The sequence below is a fragment of the Tursiops truncatus genome, chromosome 17 (genome assembly GCF_011762595.2).
Source record: "Tursiops truncatus isolate mTurTru1 chromosome 17, mTurTru1.mat.Y, whole genome shotgun sequence".
Lineage (NCBI taxonomy): Eukaryota > Metazoa > Chordata > Mammalia > Artiodactyla > Delphinidae > Tursiops > Tursiops truncatus.
The window spans coordinates 54,441,298-54,468,896 of NC_047050.1; the positions used below are offsets into that span (position 1 = coordinate 54,441,298).

Sequence of the window (27,599 nt, forward strand, 5' to 3'; positions counted from 1 at the left end):
AGAACACAGTTTGATAGCTTTTAAAGCTATCAGTAAAATCAAGATAGTAAACATATCCATAACCCCCAAAATTTCCTACTTTGCCTTTGCAATTCCTTCTCCCTCCTCTCCCCAACCTTCACTCCCTCTCTTCCCAGAAATAAAGCCTGTCCCACTTTTGGTTACTTTACTTTTTGGTTACACTACTTTGCACATACAGAGTTTCATATAAATGGAACCAAAAACAGTATGTATTTTATCCTATTTTTTTCACTTCATAATTATTTTGAGATTTATTCATGTTGTGATATGTATTAAGTAGTCTGTTTTTAAAAAAATTGTCCTGTGGAACATTCATCTAATAAATATGTAGGTTTTCAGCTTTTGGTTATTACAAGTACAGCCACTATACTGTATATGTGTAAGTCTTTCTATGGACATAAGCTTTCTTTTCTTTAGGGTGAAAAACTGCATGGAAAGGTTGAGTCATATGGCAGTTGTATGCTTAGGTTTTTAAGCAATAGACAAACTATTTCTCAAAATGGCCATATCATTTTACATTCCTACTAACAATTCCTCATCCTCTTCACCATTGGATGTAGTTATACCTTTTATTTTTTTTCCAGCTTTATTGAGGTGTGATTGACAAAAATTTAAGTATATTTAAACTGTACAATGTAATATTTCGATACATGTATATATTGTGAAATGATTACCACCACCAAAATAATTAACATATGCATCACCTCATATAATTATCTTTTTTTCCTTTGGTGATGAGAGCACTTAAGTTCTACTCTCTTAGCAGATTTCAGTTATACAATACAGTACTATTAACTATAGTCACCACTTGTACATTAGTTCTCCAGAACTTACTGATCTTATAACTGAAAGTTTACATCCTTTGACCAACAGCTCCCCATTTCTCCTACCCCCCTTGACCCTGGTAATCAGCATTCTACTCTGTTTATATGAGTTCAACTTTATTTGATTCCACATATAAATGAGATCATGCAGTGTTTGTCTTCATGTGTCTGGCTTATTTCACTTAGCATAATGTCCACAAAATTCATCCACATTGTTGCAAATGGCAGAATTTTCTTCTTTTATTATGGCTGAACTATATTCCTTTGAGTGTGTGTGTATGATATCTTCTTTATCAATTCTTCTGTTGATGGACTCTTACTTGGCTATCACGCATAATGTTGCAATGAACATGAGTGCTTTGAGATAGTGAGTTTATTTCCTTTGGAGGTATACCCAAAAGTGGGACTGCTGGGTCATATATTTTACTGTTTATCCTAATGGCTGTAACAATTTACTTTCCTGCCAACATTGCACAAAGATTCCCTTTTCTCCAGATCCTTGCCAACACTTCTCCTTTGGCTTTTTGATAATAGTCTTCGTAACAGGTGTGAGTTGATATCTTACTGTGGTTTTGATTTGCATTTCCCTGATGACTAGTGATGTCGAACACTTTTTCATATACCTATTGGTCATTGTACGTCTTCTTTGTAAAAATGTCTATTGAGGTCGTTTGCCCATTTTTTATTTAGATTTTTTGTTATTAAGTTTTATGAGATCCTTATATATATTTGAACCCCTTAGCTGTTATACGGTTTGCAAATATTTTCTCCCATTCCATAGATTGCCTTTCCACTATGTTGTTTATTTTTCTTGATGTGCAGAAGCTTTTTAATTCTATGTAGGTCCACTTGTTTGTGTTTGCTTTTGTTCCCTGTTCTTTGGGTGTCATATCTAAGAAAATACTGCCAAGACCTATGTCATGGAGCTTTTCCCCTATGTTTACTTTTAGGAGTTTTGTGGTTTCAGGTCTTATATTTAAGCGTTTGATCCATTTTGAGTTGACTGTTCTTTTTAATTTTAGCTATTCCTACTTGTATTTTATTGTGGTTTTAATTTGGATTTGGCTAATGACTAATAAATTTGAATATTTTTATAACCTTACTTTTTATCCATAAATACATACATTTGGATGAAATATCTGTTTAAACTTTTGTGCATTTATTTGTTGAGTTGTATGCTTACTTATAACTGAGGTTTGAGATCAATACAAGTTCTTTATCAGATATATGCCTTGCAATTATTTGCTCACAGTCTATAGTTTCTTTTGTTTATTATTATTCCTAATAGTGCTTTTTGAAGAGTGAAAGTTTTAAATTTTGATGAAATACAATTGACCGATTTTTATAGATTATGAATTACAAGGAAGAAAAATTACATATCTTAAGTCTTTCAAAAATAAAGGTAAAATTTATGAATATATCCCATTATATATGCATATATGTTATTCGGAATAATGATACAAAGAAAAATATAGATAAATAAGAAATGAAAAGGTTTCAGATAATGTGTCATAAAAAAGTGGAGACTAATTCCAGAAGTGAGAGGTTTCAGTATTTTTTTCAAGATCCACTATTGTAAATCACCACGTTAAGAGTGTAGGGTGATTAAAGAGAGCTCTATAATCTCAATCCATCTTTGAAAACTTCCTAGTTTTCCAGTTTTCCTAGTTCCAGTAGAGAATTTTCTACATTTCATCCTAGTATTTATTGAAAATTATCATCAAATATTACGCAGATGGTCTCATAGCACTACTTGTATTTGTTGTTGTACTAAAACCCCTAGAAGTACAAAAAAGAAAATAAAATAGAATACAGCTCATGTAGATTTAAAAGAGAAATAAAACTTTCATTATTCATGGACATTACAATTGTGAGCATCGAAAAGTCAAATCTAGTGAGAGACTCTTAGAATTTAAATGTTAATTAAGCACATTTCCTTTATTCTGTATCCTGTCTTCCAAGAAGCAAACACCAAGGCAGAATGAAATGTATGAGAATTATATGAGGGGAAATGCCTTTGTTACAGGAAATAGAGGATGAGATGTAAAAGGGTGGGTGAGAGGTCAGAAAGGGGGATAATGTTGGGTGAAAGTATCTTAGACTGCCCAGCAGTGTAAAGAAAATTCTGCAAAGCCGTCAGTGAGTCCTTGAACAAAAGGCAAAAGACAAAGTGATCCTTTCTTTCCCAAGAACTGGTCTGCCTTTGTATCTCTGATGTATTCCAATATGACACAGTTTGTGTGCAAACGGGTGATGGATTTCAAAGCTGGAATGGCCTTTGTCATTTATACTCCCTACAAAAGAAGGTCAGCAAGGCATATTCTCATGACTGCCACATCCTAGTGTAACAATACTGACACAGAATTTTAATTTATATGATAATACTGCCATAGTGACTTATATTTGCTAGCATGTATATGGTACATAGTTTTCATGCCTTTTATTTTAGATGTGTCTCTTATAAGAACACCATTTTAAAACAATTTTTATTTTCCTCTGAGAGTCAAACTCATTCTGATTTATATGGATTATTGATATACTTGGAATTACTCTTTCTGACTTTATATTTTTAGTCTTTACAATGGTTTCTTTCTCTTCTCTTTCCTCTTTTCTGCCTTAATCTCTTTCGACAGTTTCATTTCCTTGTTCTTTAAACCCCCGTGTTGATTTCTATCGATAATTTTTTTTTCTAGTGGTATTTAATAGTTGAGCAGATATATTTACATTTAACCAGTAATGCCTCCAGAGTAGAACCAAATGACAGAATATTTGTAGATTTTTACATTCAATAATTGGGATGTAACAAGAAAATCATGAAATTCAGGACCCTGCCATAGGAATAGAATATTTCTATAATCTGTGGATGGTCTTTTATTTTGTTTTAATAAGAAGAGTTTAGAAAAACTCAGAATGTAGGTATACAATCCTATTTGGCTCAGAAACAATTACTTTACACTGTCATAACTTAAATAGATTGGGAAGAGGAGATTCATGACCTTCATCTTGTCTCTAAGTATATCTTCTGCCTAAAAAGAAAACTTTTCTCAAACTAGCATAATTTTCTAAATATTTGTAGAGTTAATGGTGTGTACATTACAAAAAATGATTAAAAATCTTAAAAATATACTTAAATGCTCAAAACAATGAAGATACAGTAATCATTTACATCCAGCTAATGCATGACCCTTTGGTTCATATGACAAGGTTCAAAGAATGTACCTTTTTTCTCTGTTCTAAATACCTGGAAAATAATAATGTCAAGTTGCAAACCTAAAAATTGCACCACGGAGAACAGCTACCACAATGCAATTAAAAAAGTTGTCATATATTCTTTCTGTGTGGGTGGTCTCTAAGCATCGAATCTGTTCTTGACATTTTGTGCCAGGTAAGAGCACTGTTTTTAAATGTCATCTTCTAATTATTGAGATAAATTGTCAGATTACTCCCTTTTGATACCCCCTTAATTTCTCCATTATGATTTTTTAACATTTTCTATTTACTTCCATTGTTCTTCTTGTGAATTATAAGGTGTACAACTCTATATATTCTGTAGATTCCTCAAATTTTATATTCAAAGAATTGGAGACTAGAATTGGCAAACAGACAATATCTAGGTATGGTCTTTAGGAGGGAGGATGCCTTTCATTCTAACACAATTATTACATCTTCTGAAAACCAGTATTATAACATCTAGAAAGCAACGCCAATACAAGCAATACCAAACTAGCTTTCATATTACATACAAATTCTCTGTCCATGAACTCAACAGGATATATTGAGTAACTACTACATGCAATGTACTATGTAATTATTTGAGTTATAAAAACGACCTGTGATTCAAACTTTGAAATGCAAAAGTAGTTGCAAAATATGATTTTGACTATAGTTGCACAAAACCTGAAAAGTTTAAAACAGAAAAGAATCAGTATAGCACAAAGTGCTACATTAATAGAGAAGATTTCGTTAATTGGTAGAATGTATAACTACAGTGTACATATAATTTCTAAGACTCCGTATGCATCAAGAGCCTAGTAGTAAGATGGTAAATTCTAGAAAAATATTTGGATGAAGTCAATTGACAGTTTAGCAGTTTCTTACTGAAAGAACATAATTTCGTATCTCTAAAGGAACATAATTTGAGACCTATTGATTAATCTTAAATATTTTCTCTTTTGAATAATTTTACATTTTTATAGAAAGTATAGTTATGTTGATGGTTTTCATTTCTAGGATTTTTTTAAAATTATTTTTTCTGTTGTCATAATAGCTCTGATTATTAGAAATCTATTTTTCCCACTTGTAATATTTCAAGTTGTCATTAGGAGTAAGTGCAAAGAAAAAAAAGGAAACATATTGAATAGTATTGCTTTTTAGTGATTCTAAATATGAGTGTGAAATTTCCTTTTTTTGATCCATTGAATTTTGGCAAGGCAGTTTTACCTGTGTATATTTATTCAGTGGTAACTCCATGATATATTTAAAAAGAAGCATCTTAAAATCTTTTAGAGTCCCTAACATTTTAAGACTTGTTTTAAAAAATAATAGTGAAACCTAACATTTTAGTTACAATAAATGGAAACACTAATACTTTGCTTATGATATCATGTTTTGTTTTTTTTTTTTTGATAATTTTATTACCTGTTTGAAAGAATGTGACATAGAATCTTTTTCTGAACGATTCTCTGCTCAGGGATCTGAAGCCATGTAATTTCACTGTAATTCTTATATTAGTCAGTCAGAAATCTTGCAACAAATTTAATCCATGACTACCAATGGGATGGGTCAGCTGCTGTCTGTATTTTTGTTTTGTTTTGTTTTTAACTTTTCAAATGTAACTTAAATTGATCTTTCAAGGAGACTTTGCTTTTTTTTAATCTCTCCTAAAATTAGAAAACAAAAAGCAAGTAGACATATACATGTTAAAGAATTGTTGCCAAGCCTTAATTCCATAGTTTATGTACTCTCCCTCAGTGACTTTTATAGAAAATATTATAATTTTCATCTTATTATATTCTCTTTAACATAAATTTTACTTTCATTTTATTTGGATATATGATTTATATTTGTAACAAGCTTTTGGTTAAACTCATAACTTTTGCTTTCACAATTTTTCTTCAGTAATTTATTTATTTGTAATTAAACAAAAGTATATTAAATATGAATTTGGTTCCTTAATTCATGCTTATTTACTTGTCTAGATGACATTTCATAAATAATTTATACATACTCTGCTTCATATAATTCTTTCATCATATATATTCATTAAACCAAGTTTTTATGTAATTTTGGGACAGTATCACAGATGGAAAAAGTGCTAGAGTCAGAAGACCTATGGTTAAATCTTTGGTATATCTTTTGAAGTTATTGTTGTTAATATTATCACTATGGTATCTAAATGATGTTGTTGATCCTTGTTTTGATGGATTACATTTTATTTTTATGTCCTTATATTTATTTGTCATATATTTATATGTCAGATATGTCATTTACCATTTCATTGGTAAATGTAACTAGTACACATTTGTTCTTCATGTTGTCATTATTACTATTATTGTTATCAAAGAGATAGTTATCAATATCACATATTCTGCAGTTACAGAAATAAGGTCTATCTGTAAGGCCAGAGGAGTTTGGGAGTCAAATAAAAGTGACTATTTCAAGCAGTTATTAATGTAGAGTATTAAGTAACAGAGAGAGCATGAAGAATGGTTCACTCTAGTAAGGCAGGAATAAAGACGCAGACCTCCTAGAGAACGGACTTGAGGTTATGGGGAGGGGAAGGGTGAGCTGTGACAGGGCGAGAGAGAGTCATGGACATATACACACTAACAAACGTAGTAAGGTAGGTAGCTAGTTGGAAGCAGCCCCATGGCACAGGGATATTGGCTTGGTGCTTTGTGACAGCCTGGAGGGGTGGGATAGGGAGGGTGGGAGGGAGGGAGACGCAAGAGGGAAGAGATATGGGAACATATGTATATGTATAACTGATTCACTTTGTTATAAAGCAGAAACTAACACACCATTGTAAAGCAATTATACCCCAATAAAGATGTTAAAAAAAAAAAAAGAATGGTTCACTCTAGAATTGTAACTTGGAAGGCATAAGCAATATGTAGTAGAAGAGCAAATGGTTGAAGTAATAAAGAATAAATCTCCTTATGAACACATGCTTGGTTGACTTAAAATATCTGTACTGAAACCAGTCAACAAAATGTGATTGAAGGACAATTTCACAATGAAATATAATAAACATAATTCTTGATGTTCAATTCATGGTTTGATTGGATTAGATCATAGGAAATATGTCTTACGCTTGTAAATTATAAAGAGATCAGTGAAAAGAGGCAACGGCTGGACCAGATACCTTCCATTAAAGCAAATATTAAAGCAGGATGAACCAGACTATTAGTGAACAGAATTTCAAACAAATTAAGACCTGGCAATGTTAAGCAACATTATTTACTTGATTTTTAAAATTTCAGACATGCTGCTGCCTTAATCTATGATTTCTTAAAATATTAGTTATATACCATTAACTAGTTTACATACCTCATAGACCCTATTATCCTCCATTGCAGCACCCTTTTCATCTCTTTTACATTTGCACTTACTTATTTGTTCTGGCTAATTTTTGCATTTCAACCAGACTGTACAATTTAAGACCAGGGATTATGTCTATCATGTGAATACCTAATGTGGTGCTTGATACTTTACAGCTATTCGAATATTAATTGTGTGAATGAATTGAACAATTTACTATTGATAATCTGAATATTACTTGCCATATACGACACCCTACTAATATATTATTGCATACCTTATAGTCAAAATATATTTTATACAATGATAACTTTGGTTTTTGCTATTCTTTATACAAACTTATAAAGAAACAAACATGATGACAAAACTTTCTTTAGCTATATACCCCACAGGCATCTGAACAAAGATTTAAAAGCTGTAGATATTTAATGTTACTTATATACTATTTGGTGTGATATTTCAATTTTCCATTCGGCCAAATATTAGTACAGGGATTAATTATTGAAACCAACATCAACTATGATGCTCCAGCTGCTTTGGTACATTAAATACCAGATGCCTATAGGTGACTCCATTAGAAAGGATGGATACACTTTCACTACAGCATTAGCTAAATGAAATTTGCATCCTTACTACCTTTAATTAGCATAATGTCTATTCTTTTTTTTTAAACATCTTTATTGGAGTATAATTGGTTTACAATGGTGTGTTAGTTTCTGCTGGATAACAAAGTGAATCAACTTTAATTACAATAAATTTAACAACCACTCTGAGCTTTTATTATTTTCAGAAGATTAAGTGAAGGAAGAAGCTACTCAGTGTTTAGTATTTAAAAATTGTGCTATACAGAAATAATCTGACTCATGTAAAAGAGTGATTTTAAAACTAAAACTGTTTTCTTAGAAATTTGAATTTTAAAAAGTTTTGATGCCAAAATTTAGTCAATTTAGTCAATCTGATCTTATATATTTTTTTTCTTCGACTTTCAATAAACTGGTATACAGTTAATATTTTGTTTTATTTGATCTGGATAAAATTGTATTCTCTTTGCATAGTCTGATCCTAAGCACAAATAAAGAGGAATCAAACTGAGTTTCACAGTCAGTATTCAGTAAGTATAATATCTATCAATTAAATCCACATTTTATGTCTTCAGAATCAGAGACTGCTCAGATAAATCAATCAGAATTGCTTTATTTGGCATTAAAAAATCTACATAAGTGTCTGAATTATCTTTTTTTACAATTCTATTGACCCTAACTTTGCCTTACAGTATTGTTTATAGCAGTTTCTCAAGCTATCAAATTTATACAGGTTGTCATTACCACATTTTTACTGATAGGCAAACTGAACATCAGTGTTTTATTTAAGTGATTTACTTAGATTTTGCACAGTGATTTATTCAAAGATATGAAGGGACTGGATAAGAACCGTATCATCCTCGTTCCCCTACCTCTAATGTTTTTCTAGTAAATAAATTTTGAAAGACCTTTAGAAAACTAACAACTAGATTTTGGTGGTTTGTTTAAAATACATCATAACTGGTATGTACAATAGTGATACTGTCAAATTGTCTAATTTGATTTAGGAGAACATATATGATAATGAGTCAAAAGTGAATAGATCAACTTTAATCTTGTAGCAGAAGAGAAAAGGCAAGCAAATTTGAATTTTTTCATGGCATTCTGGGGAATATACTCTCTGATCCTGAGAGCATCTTGCCAGACGACTGGACTAAGATCTAATACACTGGTTATAATTGCCAATACATTGTACAAAGCCAATATGAAAAAGATATTAGAAAATAAAAAGAATGCCTCCAAAACACTTGTCCCAGAACTTGAACTTATGACCTCAAAATCACAGAGAACTTAATGGGTAAACATATGTGAAACTTCTCCAAAATGAGCCATTAGTGACTCCAAGGCTTGAACAGTTAGATCCCTCCCTGCTTGCTAATCTAGCACACTTACAGTCCAAAATACCCTAACTGGCCTGCTGTCTTAGGATCAGGTTAGACTTCACCTCTTCCAAGAAATCTTCCCCGACCTGTAGAATGTTTCATTCTCTTTTGAGCTACCCTACCAAAGTGTTTCTCTCTAGCATGGCTTTTATCACATAACATTGGCCTTTTTTTCCTTAAGAGTAGTAGCTGAGACCCATAATAGTTCAGTTTCTGGCCTATGGTAGACACTCAGTACATGTTCCCTAAAAGAATGACTAAGCAATTAAATGAATTAATTTATTCAGAAGAAAAAAAATTTTAAGTGTGAGAATGAGTTACTTAGTCTATATTTGGAGGATACATATGTCAACCAGTTCAGAATTAAGATAAGATCCAATTGCCTCAGATTCTAAATTAGAAAATAACTCAGAAGGTTCTGGAGATTCTTCAGACCCAGATGTGGACATAAAATCTGATAGAGTAGGAGAAAAAATCTTTGAAACTCACTTAGGGTATTGACATGACCAACTTCAAAGAATAAAGGGACTCCCAAAACTGGCTGTAGAGAAAATCTGGAATTCAGATGTAGAGATAGGTAAACCCAGGAGGACTTTTGTAAAGACAAATGATATATCAATATTTTAAATTGCTTCTTTAGGATTAGGATCAATTTCATACTTAACCTTTCAGAGAAAACTGTTGGAAACAGCCCAAGCAACTGAAAGTCACTATAGTTTCATGAGATTAAATACAGAAATATACTTAAATCTAATATAAAAATTTAAATATATATCCTCATGTATGTATATATTATGAATGCAATACTGGATTGATGTTTACTTGGTTTTTTTGGTTTTTTTTTTTAACTGTTCTGTCTGGTGTATCAACATACCATTAGAAAAGCAAAAGGAAAGAGTCAAACTGGTGCTCTCTCTCCTAGAATTAGGATTAAATGTCTAAGGGTTCCTCTAAACCAAATGAAATCATTGTTTACACATTAATCATAGCTGGTATGCCAAAGAATTACCAGGAATTACCACTGGTATTCTAAAATTTCACTGGAAAACTATTATAATAAAAAATATTTGTATAAATCATTAATTCAATTATGAAGCAAGTCTGAGGTTCATATCTATTGTGATGTATAATTTCATATAATTAAAGTTTATAAATTTTCACTTTTAGTACATTTTGAAACACTTTGGATACAATGGGTTTTGTCTATCAGACTTTTATTTTCCTCTGAAATGAGCACTAAATATTAAAAACATTGCTTTGTTTTTAAAATCATGTGCTATTTGGTTATGAAATTTAAAATTTGAACTGTATTTTAGATCTCTCCAAATACAAGAATATGACACCATCACAATTATTTATGATAAAATGTATGCATTAAATGAAATGGAAAAACACTGAACTAGGTTAGCTAAAGTTATATAATTGAAATAAGTCACCAAGCTAGAAAAATGAGACAAAATAAATAAAACATATTTGGAAAATGGATCTTTGATCAAGTGCTAAAAGCAGTCATTTTAATTTCTTCAGAGAAAACGAAACTGATTTTAGATGGTTCAGAATGTATTTACCTACAATTTACTTTATAATTTAAAAGCATTTGAGGGTGATTTATGATAGAATCTGTGATCCGTAGCAAAATTGAAAGTTTAAGATTTGACGTTTTCCTGCTTAAACTCTTTCATACCACTAACTCATTTATGTAGCACTTACTTATTGCCACATCCTATGGTAGGTTCATTACACTCATAATGATAACAGATAGGCATTTTTATCCCAATTGCATAGGGGAAAAAAGTGAGTTTCAGAGAAATTGGGTAACTTTCCCAAGGTAGCATGTTTAATACATGGGAGAGTTAGAATTTGAATGTAGGAAATTTTGGCTTCAAACTTAAGGCCCTTCTCTCTCTACCAAACTGCTTTTCTGTTCAGTATCATACCTTACTATTTTTCATTCCCAACTCACTTTCCACTAAAGCAGTATAAAAATAGACCAGTTTTCTGAAAATTCCATGGTGTTTCTTACCTACTCTCTCTTTATACCTTTCATACATTACTCATTTTCTCTCTTTTTTTTTTTTTTTTTAGTTTTTATTGAAGTTCCTTCTACTTTTAAATACCTGGTAAACTATTTTTCTTAAAAAAGTATCATCATATTAAAGATTCCCCCCAAATCCCTTGCTGACCAACACCATTCTCCTCAAAGGGTCATTTGCTCTCTATTTAACCTTTGTACCTTCTGTGTTCTCTGTACTTAGTATGTATGCAACTTTTGTATATTTATATGTATATATAAATTTTCTAATGTGTTGGCTTCTTCAGAGATTATGCCATAGTATACTTGTATATGAATTCCTAGTGCCTAGAACATTGTCTGGTACATAATAGGTGCTGAATAAATATTGAACTAAAATAAAAGGCATTAGCTTTCTTCACAATCCTATTTATAAAGGCAAAGGCCAAATCTGGATGGATGATGAGAATATCATTGTTTTTGTCCTTAGATGACTGGAATTATGAGTAGAATATTTTAAATTTGGATATTTTATAAAAGGATACTAAACTTGAAATGAGAAGACCTAAATAAATTCTTTCTTTTTCATGTACAAGCAATGAGAAATTAGGTATTTCATTTCTCTTGAAGCTTTAATTATCCTCTAAAATGTGGCTTATACAACTCTTTTTATATCACATAGTTATTTTGAGGAATCAAATGAAAATGGAATAATGCATATGATAACGCTTGCAAACTGCAAAACATTAAATGTGATGTTCCTTTTATTATTTCAGAGAGAGAAAGTGACCTAAGGAAGATTAGCAAAATATAGTAGGTCTGCCAGTCTAGTGATTTAGTAGAGTTAGGTGCCATGGACTATTTTAACTGAATTTGTGGGTAAGTCTTCCAAACATTCAAAGAAGAAATTTGTCGTCAATGAACTGTAGTTAACCCAAGATGTAGTTGTGAGTGGCATGCTGTAGACTAAATTTAGTCTTCATCTGTTTAGGAATTACATTTGAAATTAAAATGAAATATAGAAATCATGAATGTTGAAGTTATTATCGCTCCACTTCCAAAATTGTTCCATCAAAAAGTAATGAAGTTTTTGAGAAAAGTAAAAAAAAAAATAAAATATAGTTAGTATAATTTAGGATTACTCTATACCATATCCTCTTGTGGCTATTCAGAATCACATATTTAATTTAAATATTTGTTCCTTTATAAGTTTAGTATTTTCAGAAATTATCAGCTTTATTTTCAGCAATTTCAACCCAAGTTACTATTTTACAAAAAGCTCTTTGGGAAAAATCTGTCCTAGATATTTTTAACAAATGAATAGGGAAGTAAAAGAAGAGGGACCCCAGATTTGAAGATCAAGAGTAACTGAAAATTTGTCTCCAGCTAGATATTCAAATTAAGAAGGAGGAAATAGTAAGATGTCTACTTAGAATTGTTCCACTGAGGATGATTCATTTTTTAGAGCAGTAATGAAAGTAGCCAAGTGTTCTGTCAATCAAGTGTATTCAGCAGAGTCATCTCAAGTTCTAGGCAAGCCAAGAGTCATACATTTTGTGAATATATTCTTCTTTTGATTACTGCTTTCCTAATGGATGAAAAGAAGCTGTATGCTGGTATACGATGGTACTTTAGGGGCTAAGAGAGAGCACATTGTTGCACAGCCAATATTTAATAAAGATATGTATCCTCAGGGAATAGCTTTGTTACATATTAATCCAAAAGTAAGCAAAGACTGTCAATACCTCTTTAAAAGCAGAATTAATTCATGACTAATTATGGAATTAATTCCAGATTATGGAATTCTTGTTTGTCATTTACAAGAAAACCCATGAGCAAGCACTATTTGTAGATTTGAAAAAAATGCAGTTGATATTAAAACAAGAGAATTCAGAAGTCTAATATTTAGGTAAAATATTCAGATTCTATGCCTACAATAAGCTTGAAAACTTATTAGACAAGGTGACATGACATTGAGTACTTCTGCAAAATCCAGTTTGAGAAATATTATAAACCACTATTTTGAGATTTATATTATTTATAATCAATTTTATAGGTGAAAAACATACTTTGATTTAGACTTTGTATGATTTTCTAAAGGAATTCAAAACCTGTTGAAGGATAAAAGAAAACATCTGGAAAAAAGAGAAAGACTGAGAATAGAAGCTTCAAAAAATTAAAATAATTCTAAGCTTTGAGGAAAGTTCTAGAAGGAATGATTAAAGAAATGCCATCTTGAAAAATAATGGTAATCATTAAATATAGACAAGATTTTATTTAAAACACATGGTAATATGACACAAGTTGAATAATAAATAAGAGTAATGCACATGTTCACTTATAAATAATTATTGGTGTCCATTATTCCAAGAACTTTCTTAGCTTCTGTGAACACAGGTATAAAACAAAAAACAAAGAAATTGAAATCTTTGTCCTCATGGGGTTTACATTCTAGCTAGGGGGAGTAATTGACAAATAACTAAAACATAAAAACAAAGAAAAATAGAAGGTCGTAAGGCATGCCTGGGGTGGTGGAAGTTATAATTTAAATAGGGTAACCGTGGAAACCCTACTGTAAAGAGGGTTTCAAAGAACTGAAGGAAGAGAGAAAGGAATTGAGGTAGATATCTAGGAGAAGACCATTAGAAAGGACTCATACATGTACTTTACCTTGATTTTAGTGCTGCTTTCAGTAAAGTCTCATATAAAGTTTAGATATTTAAGATGATTAAATGGTTATAATTATAAATGAAATATATACTCTCAAAGTGTTAATGAAATGATGTCAGCTTGTAGTACAGTGCATACCAAAGATTCTGCCCTCCAATCTGTACTCTTCAGTAGTCAATAATTGAAATCAGGATATTGAAAGCATACTTCTCAAATATGTAGACAAGTAGAAAATGGTAAGGTTAGTTAATCCTACATGGATAAATTTTACTTCTAAAGAAAATTTGTCTACTCCAACAGAAATGAACTTGGCAAACATGAATATTAGATCTTGTATTTGGTGAGAGTATCAGTTTTATAAGTGCAGGAGTATTGGGACCTGGCTAAACAGAAACTTTATTTAAAATACTAGAAATTTTTCGGCTTCCCTGGTGGCACAGTGGTTGAGAGTCCGCCTGCCGATGCAGGGGACACAGGTTCATGCCCCGGTCCGGGAAGATCCCACATGCTGCGGAGCGGCTGTGCCCGTGAGCCATGGCTGCTGAGCCTGCGCGTCCGGAGCCTCTGCTCCACAACGGGAGAGGCCACAACAGTGAGAGGCCCGCGTACCGCAAAAAATAAAAAATAATTAAAATAAAATAAAGTACTATAAATCTTTGATTGACCACAAGCTCAATCTCCTACAGAGTTCATATTGGGATAAAAGATAGTTACATTAAATTAGGATTTGCTCTACTGAAGAAAATAATTCAGTCATTGTTTTTTGTAGTGTTTATTATGTCAGAAACAGTATGTTCAATGTTAAGAAAGGTATTGTAAGGGGGCACTAAAATATTGATGTTAATCTAGAAAGGAACAGTAACCCTAGAGGAAGATTTAAAACTTTACATACGGTCTCCCACATACATTTGATACAGATAATAGTCTTGATTTAGAATCTCAGAAGTGTCCATTTCCTCACTGGTCTTTTTAGGCTGGTCAAGAGAGAGGTATTTATGCCATTCAGGTCTAGACATTGCTTTTAGTTAATAAATTGGGATTTGCTAGACAAGCCCAGTAGGAAAAGTGTTGTGAAAGTTTATCTCCACACATAAGGCATTGCTTTGGGAAAAGGTGTGGAAGTAAGACAATGAAGATCACTAAGAGAGGACTTCGAGGTGATAATTCAAAGAAAAATAAAACAAGTAAATCTGGGTGGAAGATTGCGTAAGAGCACTTTGGAGACTATTTTTATTTATTTTTTTAAACTGTTTATCTATTTTTGGCTGAGTTGTGTCTTTGTTGCTGCATGCAGGTTTTCTTTAGTTGCAGGGGGCTGGGGCTACTCTTCCTTGTGGTGCACAGGCTTCTCATTGCAGTGGCTTCTCTTTGTTGTGGAGCACAGGCTCTAGGCGCACAGGCTTCAGTAGTTGTGGCACGCAGTTTCAGAAGTTGTGGTACACGGGCTTAGTTGCTCTGCGGCATGAGGGATCTTCCCAGACCAGGGCTCAAACCCGTGTCCCCTGCATTGGCAGGCAGATTCTTAACTACTGCACCACCAGGGAAGTCCCTATTTTTAATTTTTAAAGTAAAGATTTCAAATGAATTCATGGTAAAATGGAAAATTATTACAGAACTTTCAGGAATGGCATGAAGTCCAACAATGAGTAGCAAACTGAAGAAAAAAGTTGCAGATTTCCATGTCTAGAAAGGGCCCCATGGAAAGAAACTACAAGCAGTCTGTAGATGCCTGGCTGATGGTCATGAAGAAAGCAGAGACCTCAGTCCTACAATCACAAGAAATAAATTCAGCCAACAACCTGAGGGACCTTGAAGATCCTTGGTCTAGATTTCAGATGGTTGTGACTTTCTTAAATTAACTTTTGTTAGGTAGAGCCCTGGGGTGTTGACAATGAGCCATGGGTCAACAAAAGACTACAAGGGAAAGTGAAATAGAGAAGTTTATTATTTACAGGTTCTGGAGAAGGTACACAGCACACCTCCAGGGGCCATAAAGGGAGGTCAAGGCATGGTGCAGGCAGAGGGAGCACCTCAGGACCTGGGGCACACACTCTGTCAGGGTCCATGGGGTGGAGTGTTTTGGGGTTCGCCTGCTAAGGCTGGAATAGTCACCTCAAACCAAAAAGAGTGGGGTTTTGGTAAGCATTGATAGGGCTTTATCAAAGGAGTGGACAAGGGGAAGTCCTGGGAGATGGGGTAGAGTTCTTACCACAAAGAAGTCTGGAGAGTTTATCAGGAACTTACAATTACTTGGGACTCTGGGGGGCTGTTAGCTAAGGTATGTGCTCCAGGGAGGGGCTTATATCAGTTCAAGGTCCCTGCAGGCTACTTCGCCACAAAAATGGATGCCAAGGTAGCAATATCATGGAGTAGCTGAGCTAAACTCTCAACATAGATTATACTGCAGCCTGATGGAAGTCTTGATATCAGTCTTGGTCTAGCCTCTAGATTGCTGTGACTAAGCTGAGAAAAAGACAGCTGAACTATGCCTGTACTCCTGACCATGGAAACTATGAAAGAATAACCATGTGTTGTTTTAAGCTTCTAAATCTGTGGTAAGTTTTTTATTTAGCAGTGGAAATACAAGCCATTCAAACAATTTTAATAGCAAGGTAGTGTGGTGTAGTTATATAACCTATGTCAAACCAAATAAAATTACCTTAGCCAGAGAAGAAAAGATTTAGAGATGGACATGTGAATCAAGCCGAGTTGATCAAAATTCTTTTTAAGATATTTTTACTAGAGCAGTTAGATGTTTTTCTGCTAAAGCTTTCTATGCCAGTCATCAAGCTACCTGCAAAGAGAGAAAATCTGAAAATATTATTTCGTCTATATAGCTATGTATAAAGAGCTTCTGATCAGTTGCACACCTTAGAATTCCATAGCTGCATAAGAAATATGATTTCTTATATGGCATATTATAATATGCCTAATACAAAGACTAAATATTGGGCCTCTTATCCTGTCCTAGTATATCCTTCCTAATCACTAAATTCTGGCTGACTGTATATCTATCTATCTATATATATGCTATTTACCAAACACATCTCTTATACTTTTGTATCTTTGCTCAGTTTGTTTCACTGAAATGTACTCCCCTTTTTATATCCAATCTTATCCATTCTCCAATGATCTGAGTTGAACTTGCCTGTCAAGAGAATGTCTTTGCTTCAAAATAAATTCTTAGAATAATTTTACCTTGGTCATGCAAATTAAATTCCTCTTTTGGCATTTAGTAAAAACGTCTCTCTGACTTAGTTGCATGATCATTTTTTTATAACTTCTCCAAGCTTATTTAAAATGAATGTATTTTCTGTTTATAGGCTTGCTTTCTTTTTAAAAAAAAATCATTTCTAACTACTGTTTATGGGCTTTCAGGTCTAATGTAAAACATATCATCATTTACATTTAAAAAATATCATTTGTAATTAATGCTGATATTTTTAAAGGGATTACATTTGAAATACGTTTAAATATGTGATTATAAATAACAGTTTTAAACAAATGAAATGCTACCATCTTGGCTTTAGAGAATGAAGGATCTACCCTCAACTATGCTACTGGAATGGAGTGTAGATACCTCTTCTCACTTTCACTACTCACTACACTCTGATACTGATCAGGATCCTGGGACACAGGTATTGAACTCATAATGTACTCTCAGAATTCTGAATAAAACACTGAATTTGACAAGTTTGATATGTAGCTAACAATCTATACATCTCATAGTTTCATACTTGTAGAAATTTCTGCTTCAGCCTCTAGACTGTAAATACCATTCTGGGGCAGGGGTATGATATATACGTTGGTATTTGCGTCCTCTCAGCTGTGACCCAGCAATAAGCACTTTGTTTTTACTCAGCACAACTTTGGTACTGAAAGTGAACTAAGGAAGCAGTCGGGACAGTTCAGAACTGAAGCCTGGTAAAAATGCTTCCTCTTGGCGGCAGCATATGGGGCTTGCCATGAAGTTAATAATAGCAGTGAACTAATCTGCTGAGGAACAGGACAGAAAAGAAAAAGTTATGTGATGACAGCTTTGTAATGCACATGCATACTGATATTTTAAAGTCAAAGTTGAAGACCTTACTTGACTGACATATATTTAACTTTACTATGAAGTATGCTCTGTAAAGGTAAGAACTTTGTAGATAGTGTTCACTCATCTATCCTCAGCATCTATTCTTGGCATGCATTAGTGATTAATATTGACTAAATGGATTAATGGATCAATTATTATGTCAGTGATTTGAAATATGAATTTGAAGATAAGTTGCTAAATATGTATTCCTTGTTACCTGAACTTCTGGATGTCATGTAAAGCAACAAAACCCAATTTGAAGAGCATCTACTTATATTTATTTGAAAGAACTCTAGGTTTATATTAAGAAAGGTTCACTCTTTACCCCTGAATTCTGACGTTTTTATATCTACGTTCCACTTAGTCTTCAAACATAACATGTCCAATCTTAAGATCATCATATTTTGCTCAAAATAGTTTGTCCCTCTTGTCTTCCTCATACTATTGAGGCACTACAATTTTTCTAGCCATCAAAACCTGCAAACGTAAGGTAATTTTCAAATGTCTTCTTGCTCCATCATATCTGATTAATTGTCTTAGACTTTGAGTACCTTGTTGAACACATTTATTTTGATAACAACCCAATTACACATGGTAGAACTCAGTCTATAGATGGGAAGATGGTGAGTGACTTCCCCAAGAAATGTTTAAGTAACCATTGTTCAGGCCCAGATTTATTTCCACTTTCCTCATTAGCTCTTTCTGTAGCATTCATTCTCATATTTTCCTTTTTTTCTGTTATCTAGTAGTGCACATGTCCTATATTTTACATCTGGTGTTGTAGTTGAATTGTTTCACTTGTGCTTACATTTCCTCAGAAATAGTAAGCTCTCTGATGTCTCAGACTAAGGGCTCTCTCTGGCCACCGCTGAAAAGTGAATAACTGCAGCATTTCCTTTTGCTACATTCTTGGGGGCAATTACCACTCTCATTTTGAAGCAGCCCATGATCATACAGAAATCCCTAGTAGGTGTTTGTAAGGTTCTATTTTAAGTTTCTCCAGTGCAGTGAATATGTATTTCAAGAATAGTTCTAGCTATTAGACTGAGGTACATTATCACTAATCCCCATGAACTCACAGTTAAAGTGAAAAACATGCAAGGAAATAGCAATTTCAAGAGAATCTGATAGATGTACATCATGGGTCCTATGATATCTATAAGGAATACCAAACCTAATGTGGAAATGTCTTGAAAGCCTTTTGGCAGGGGGAGGGACTCATTTTTATTGAGATAAATTCATGTAACAAAAAATTCACCATTTTAACCATTTTAACTGTAGAATCCAATGGTGTGTAGTAAATTCACAAAGTTGTACAACTATCACTGTTATCTAATTCCAGAAAATTTTAATCAACCCAAGGAAACTCCATACCCATTAAGAAGCCATTGCTCACTTCCCCCTCCCCCTACCCCCTCGGAAACCAAAATCTATTTTTTGTCTCAATGGATTTGCTTAATCTGGACATTTCATATAAATAAAAACATACAAATACATTAATCTTTGTCTAGTAAGCTCAGTGTTTGAGCTTCCTTAGGGACAGTTTCTATCTGTTGCTTTTTTCTCTTCTGTATATGGGTCATACTTTCTTGTTTATTTGTATGCATCATATTTGTTGTAGAAAACTGATCATTTTTAATATGATAATGTGACAACTCTGGAAATCAGATAATGCCCCCATCCCACTATATTTTTATTTCTTAGGACCCCATTTATACCCAGAGTTTCTTTTATCACTTATATACACCTATATAATTTATATACAATTTATATATTGAATACATTGAATACAATTCTGAATAATTAATTTTGTAAAGTCTTTATTCTTTGTCATGTGTGGCTACTAATTTCTCTATTTGGGTGGTTTAGTGGTGAGATTTGCTTAAATACCTAGAAACAATAAACTCCCAGTCTGCTGATGGCCTCTGCATGTTGGGCATGCCTTTAACGCTCAGCCAGGCAGTTTACAACTCTTCCTTAGTCTGTACTTCCTCCCCATGTAGAGCATAAAGGTCAGTCAGAGGTGACAGCTTAGAGCCTTCTTTCTTTCTCGAGCATGTGCCCTACTCTGGGAATTCACATTGCCTTCTAGATTCCCAAGAATAACTTGGAGCTTTAAAAACACCTATTACCTAAAAAAGCATCTCATTCTCCAGGCTTTTCTCCCAAGCATTTTGTTTAGTCAATGATTTGTTCCAAATGTTATTCATTGTCCCAGACGGCAATGGCTATTACATCTCCCTATAAAGTTTTTGACAAATGCCCAGATAGCTTCAGCACTGGGAGAGTTTCTATTGGGCAAGACAAAGGCAAATCCTTTGGAACTGGTCATCTAGGGAGCCATTAAAAAGGTCAAACAAACCATAATTTTGTTCCATCTGGTACTGGTACCTGAACAAGGGTTTTGGGTTGTTATCTTCAAAGGCATTGCATAACTGGGGAATGTGAAGTAGAAACAGGGTAGATTAAAATGTCACAGGTTCTTTCCAAGTTTCTGATGGCTTTTATTACTTAAGTATTATCCTCATTGCTGCAAGCTTTTGGTAATTTTCCCAAGTTCCTTAAAGGTAGATTCTGACAGTTTTTACACATTTTTCATTGCCTTTATGGAAGGAAGAATTTCAGGATTTCTTTGCCATTTTTGCTCACAACACTAGAAAAAACTTTTATAATAATATTACAACTAAGCTGCATTTGAACCAGCAGGAATTAGGTAGGAAAGGTAAGAGAAACAAACCAGGTAGAGAGAGCGTTGTGTTAAAAGGCCCAGAAGCAAAGGAGAATGGTGTGTGCTGGGAAATGGCCCTAATTCTGCGAGACTAAATGATAGGGTGCAATTAAAAGTAAAAAGACATGCATTTTACAGGAGATAGGATGGAGACTGAGAGCTCCTTATGCCATAATACAATATTTGGACTTAATTTGGGCAATGTGGACTTAATCATTTAATGCAGATTTGTTAAATCATTTCTGTAAACATTGCAGAGGATGGATAGCTTGAGAATAAACTTAGGCAAGGAATCTAGTAAAGAGGCTAATATAAAAGTCAAAAGCATAAGAGATGATGAACCAAATTAAGGATGTGACTGTTGAAATGGAGAGAATGTTTACATATTTAGTACTTAGAGAGGAAGATACCTAGGAGCTAAAATATGTAAATATTCATCTCCAGTTGTTTCAATGAGAGGGGAGAGGGAAGGCATGACAATAAGAAGGAAGGGTGGGGAAAATGTCTAGAATGATTCCGATATTTTGGCTTTGGAAACATGAGAGGAAACTGATACCATTCACTGAAATTAAGAATACTGACCATGACTGATGAACCTAGTGGCAGGGCAGGAATAAAGACGTCGACATAGAAAATGGACTTGAGGACACAGAGGGGAGGGGGAAGCTGGGGCAAAGTAAGAGTATCATTGACATATATACACTACTGAATGTAAAATAGTTAGCTAGTGGGAAGAAGCAGCATAGCACAGGGAGATCAGCTCGGTGCTTTCCGATGACCTAGAGTGGTGGGATAGGAAAGGTGGGAGGGAGGCTCAAGAGGGAGGGGATATGGGGATATATGTATGCATATGGCTGATTCACTTTGTTGTACAACAGAAACTAACACAGTATTGTGAAGCAATTATACTCCAATAAAGATCTATTTAAAAAAAAAGAAAGAACTGACCATGAAGTGAACTTGGAGAAGGAAAACTATATACATTCAGTTTGGACATTATGAAATCAAGTTGTCCATGAAACATACAAGGCCATATTCAGCAGACATTTAGAGACACAGGTTTGGTTCTCAAGGGGAAATTCGGCACTGCTGATGCAGATTTGGGATAGCCAAAGATTTATGGAAGTGATAAAAGAAATTCTGGGTATAAATAGGGTCCTAAGAAATAAAAATATAGGGAAAAGGTAGACAATTTATTAATAGTATTTCTAGTGAAATTACATCATAAACTGAGTCAATGAAAAAGATTATTCACAGTAAAGAACTGAATGAAGTTTAAATCACTCTTTCTTAGGTGTGTACCTTAACTTTACTATTAGAGAAGTTTTCTTATAGTAGTTCCAAAAATTTTTCTGATGGAAGACTAAGTCTGGAGGGAAAACTTGGTTCTAATAGTATAGAATCCAAAGTTATCATTTATATTGTAGAACAGTAAGCGATCTCAGAATCAACGTTGTTTTTAATCTAGGTCTTCAGTGTGAGGTGGGTTTTTTATGTTTTGTTTTTGAATTTGTTTTTTAATATCATCAGCTGCAAGAAAATTAAACTCTTCTAAGAAAATAAGCCAAGAGAATCCCAAAATATAATCAGGGACAAAAATAAAATTGCTCTTGGGAAATCTGAGGTATAGTTATATCACCTGACATTAGCCTTATTCCCAAACTTAATCTATCCCAACATTAGAGATTTAAGAAACATAGCTACATCCAAAGAAACAGCCCATGTTTTGACAAATAAGTAATTAATGATTTCTTCCTATTTTAATATTAGTTATTTGTGGATAGGGGCTCCACTTTAGATTTTTTTAAAAAATTGACATAATTAAATAGAGTAATATCACATATATAATACCAAATATTCTATATTTGAAAACAAACATATTACTTGTATTTTTAAAAGATTGCAATAATCAGTCACAATCACTGTTAAAAATGGGCAGCATCTGAATTTCTAATAAAGAGTTAACAGTTTTTCAGAAGAGGATTATTTCAGTGTGAGTAGCTCCATTCATACAATGAGAATTTTTCAGTAAACATTTCATATATGGGTGAGGGGCAACAAACATATCTAGAAAGGTACAGATAGCAAATATTTTAGACTTTGCTGTTCATATCATCTTTCATAGCTACTCAAATCAGTCCTTGTAGTGCAAAAACAGCCATAGCCAATACATAAATGAAAGAGCATGGATGTGTTAAAAACAAACAAACAAACTTATTTACAGACACTAAAATTTGATTTCCTATGATTTTTATGTGTCACACAATATCATAATTTTGATTGTTTTCAGTATTGGGGATGAAAAATACTTCCTTACCTCAACATGCAAAATGAACCAAAACAGACAGAAGGCCACATTAGTCATTTGGGCTGTCCTTTGCTGACCCCTGGTCTAGAACCTAAAATTGACATGATTATTTCCTCACACTCTATACATATAAGCAGTTTATATACAGACTAAGATCAACTTTTCTGGACTCTGAAAAACCTAAGGCTGGAACAGTGTGATTCTTTTCTTCATCATTCTATTCCTTGTATTTGACATAGAATAATAGATTTTTTTTGTTCTTATTGTGTTTCATAGGCTCAGAAAATGTTTTTTGGAATGACTGCATACATATATGACTGAATAAAAATATTAAGGACATTTCTATTCTGGCAGGGCACTAGAAAGAGCCAAAATGACTCAATTTTCTTTTCCCAGCATTTTTTATGTAGCCACATTATAAGCAGCCCAGTTTCTTCACTGGTATTGACTTAACCCACAGTGTGTAAGGATAAACAGTTTTTAAAATTCCATGCCCATTTCAGTGATCCACAAAAGAGCATTACAACAGAGTTTATCATAGAATAAATAAAGCACATTATTGGTTATACGCTTGCAAAGCTTAGGCATTTAAAGACTTGAGTGTTTTATAACTATAAAGCAGAATTATTTTAAATGTCATTATTTAATAAATATATATAAAGTAAAATAACTATTAATTTTAATTTTGGATGATAATAGTGGTCTAAATATTTCAAAATTTGTTTTCCTTGCATCACATATTTAGTTGTGTTTTCCAGCTATTTAATTTTTCAGTTGGAAATAGTTTTTTAACAGAGCTTGATTTATTATAGCATAATGGTTGAGAGCATGGGGTCTGCAATTAAACTAATTAACTACAGTTTTTAGGTCCACTCCTTACTAAGCATGTGACCTTGCACAAGTTACTTATCTGTGATTTATTTTCCTCTTTTTGCCTGGAGATAAAAATTCCTAGCTCATAGGATATTGATATTTAAAAGATTTAATATGTGCAAATTGCTTATAACAGTTTCTGGTACAGTTTTTGAAACGTTTTAAGAACTTACTACATGTGAACTTTTAACATATATTTAAATTAGACAATAAAATATCATAAACACTTTTCTTAGTTATCTATTTCAACCTATCCAGCAAATATAATGTAGGAGAAAATAATTTGGAGACATTAAGGAAGATTTCAGACAAATTGGTTAATGCATTAAGAGTGTATATTTTTAAAATAAATTTATTTATTTATTTTTCTTTATTTATTTATGGCTGCAATGGGTCTTCATTGCTGCATGCAGGCTTTCTCTAGTTGCGGCGAGCGGGAGCTACCAGCTACCCCTGCGGTGCGCGGGCTTCTTATTGTGGTGGCTTCTCTTGTTGCAGAGCGTGGGCTCTAGGTGCTCAGGCTTCAGCAGTTGTGGCACACGGGCTCAGTAGTTGTGGCACATGGGCTTAGTTGCTTCGCAGCATGCGGGATCTTCCCAGACCAGGGCTTGAACCCGTGTTCCCTTCATTGGCAGGCAGATTCTTAACCACTGAACAACCAGGGAAGACCAAGAATATATATATTTTTTAATCATATAAGTAACTGGCATTGAAAATCAGAACTGAAGGAAACCTACCATCAGAAAGCAGCTAAAGGCACTGTGGAATTTTACCCCAGATCAGAGGAAAAACAGATTTCTTTTCCTTTTAGAAGGACATACTCCTATCCATCCATGGGCATGCATTTGTTTGTATCAAGTTTCTTTTACCTTCAGTTATTTTAAGTTAGAAGGAATATTTGTCTCCTTTTGTTGTGAAAAAAATTCCCCTTTGGGTTAAGACTGCCTCTTCCTTGGCTGCAGAAGCATATTAATGAGAAGAGTATTTATAAAAATGTAAATTATCTTATATCAATATCACTGTACTTAGCATGTGTAGTGATTTCAAAAGTGGATAGAATGAATACACTAAGATGTCAAAATGGAAATAAAAGGGGAAAAATGAATTTTCATTAGAAATTATGACATCTTCTCAATGTGTAGTAGTTGCCTATCCCAGCATCCTGCACATCACAGAAGATCAATAATTACTTATTAAATTAATGAATAAATAGTGCCACTGATCTCCTGCAGTCTTCACAACTACACCCAATAAATAAAACTTTGCCTCACTTTTCAGTGCCTGGTGTTAAAGAGTACTTTGATTGACAGATGTGGGTCAAAATGTGAGAAATTAAACAGGCTTTCTACCAATTAAGTTAGCCCAGGAACCATTTGCCATAAACAGATTAGGAGTTTGTACTGAATTTATCTCAAGTTGCCTGTTAAAAATCTTCGATAAAACCCTCCTCATCATCTCACACTTAGAATAATTGAAACAAGACCTGCCAAATGAATAGGTTCCTCCTGTTGATTTTTTTTCCCAATAAACCCATGTAGTCATAGAAATACCTACTCATTCATTTTCTCTGTAAATCTCTTATTCTGCAGTAACTATGTATAAAGTCCTAGAATTTAAAAAAAATCAAACCTTATCTCTGAACATGAAAAAGTTTTAACATTTCTGAGGCTCAGATTTATCACCTGTTTAAAGGGAATGATATTGTCTTGTTCTAATAGGTGTTATGAAGTTTACACAGTGATGCAAGTTAGAGCCTTGGGAATTCAAAGACTTTGGTTAGCATCCTGCCTCTTCTTCTTAACAACTGTAAGTCTTTGAGCAGTATTTTGACCTATAAACCTGAAATAGGAATAACATCTACGTTATATGCATCTAGAGTGAAAGGTGCACTTTCTGGCACACAGTAGGAACTAAATAAATAGTATCTATTAAAGAGCTTGGTGGAAAAGTTGGGCATATAAGGGAAAGTTGGACCTATAAATATGAGTGAAATAGCAAGGTTATATGCAGAATAATAAGAGCCTTATATTCATAGAGTTGTCACAAAAGAAGGGAGTAACCAGTACTTCTGAAAGAGGAATTATTTACAATATGAGACAATTTAACGGAATTTTGAAAAATCCATAGGTTTTCACCTGATGGATATGGGTCGAAATGTATTCTATGAACAGGAAGAATGGTAGAGAATAAGAAGCAATGAGAGTTGGTATAATGATCTTAGACTGAATAGCAGTTTATCAGCCTTAATTAAACATTGAGTGGAGGTGGAGAAGAGGAAGAGAGGAGGGAGGGGGTAAATGTGTTTTTAGATGCAGGTAGGGACAATACCTTATGAGACACAATAAGAAATATGACTTTATTTTTACTGAGACAGAAAACAGATGAAGGTTTTGAACAAGGGAATTATCTAATCTCTGGAAAACTGTTGTGATTTATAATAAGAAATATATTTTTGTTCTTTGTCCCCTTTTCTGGCACATAGCTCCTTAAACCACTGGAATTTCCTAAGTGTTAAGAGACATAAACTGTCTTATGTCAATGAGGTGATTTGGAGCCAATCTAAGTAGGGGAGCTGGTTGGTAGGAGAACAAACCATGTGATTAGAGGGCAGGAACTTTCAGTCCTATCCCCCTGATCTCCAGGGAGGGAGGGGAGAGGGACCAGAATTTGAATGAATAGCCAATGACCAATGGTTTCATCAACTATCCCTATCAAATAAAGCCTCTATATAAACCCAAAAGGACTGGGTTCAGAGAGCTTCCAGTTTGATGAACGTGTGGAGATTTGGAGAGAGTGGCTTTCCTGGAGGGGACATGAAGGCTAGGTGCCCTTTCACCATATCTTGTCCTATATGTTTCTTCCATCTGGCTGTTGTTGAGTTATATTTTTTTATAATACATAAATAATCTTTTATAATAATCTAGTAAGTAAAATGTTCCTCTGAGTTCTGAGCTACACTAGCAAATTAATCAAACCTGAGGAGAGGGTCATTGAAACTTCCAATCTATAACCTGTTGGTCAGAAACACCAGTAATAACCTGGGTTTTCAACTCATATCTAAAGTCAAGAGAGAGGAGCAGTCTCGTGGGGAACTGAAGCCTTAACCTGTGGAATCTGAGCCTATCTCTGGAGAGATAGCCTCAGATTTGAGATGAATTGTAGGACACCCAGCTGGTGTCCGAGGATTGTTGCTGGCATAGGTAAACCTCCCCTCCCATGTAGAAATTGAGTGATCAGAACTTTTAACTGTTAGCGGCCACGTGGTTCCCAACCAGCAGTGCAGGGGCAACTTATAGGTTCTAGGCAGACTCACTACAACTACATAGATTCAGCTGATGAGAAGACAATGAACCTAAGTAGATTACTCACAGAATACAGCAGGTAGCATGAGCTCCATGTTTTCATCATTACTTACCCTCCTGAGTCCCATGGGGGTGATGCAGAGGTGTGCCCAAATGGATGTTGTATATGTTGTGTCACAGCTGAGAAATGCTTAGGATAGTCCCAGTCTTAAAAAGCAACCTCTAGGAAACTTGTTCATCTTCCCTCCAGAAAGATACATTATTACCCTGAAATGTGA

The 27,599-nt window shown here is 33.7% G+C and overlaps 1 long non-coding RNA gene across 1 annotated transcript in view; it reads left to right on the forward strand.

Moving 5' to 3' along the window:
* The window catches only part of LOC141276863 (uncharacterized), a 64,549-nt gene extending 38,770 nt beyond the window's left edge, over positions 1–25,779 (forward strand). The window contains exon 3 of the long non-coding RNA XR_012327113.1: positions 25,738–25,779. This is a non-coding gene — a long non-coding RNA (uncharacterized lncRNA). The remainder of the gene's footprint in view (positions 1–25,737) is intronic.
* Positions 25,780–27,599: the final 1,820 nt, after the last annotated feature.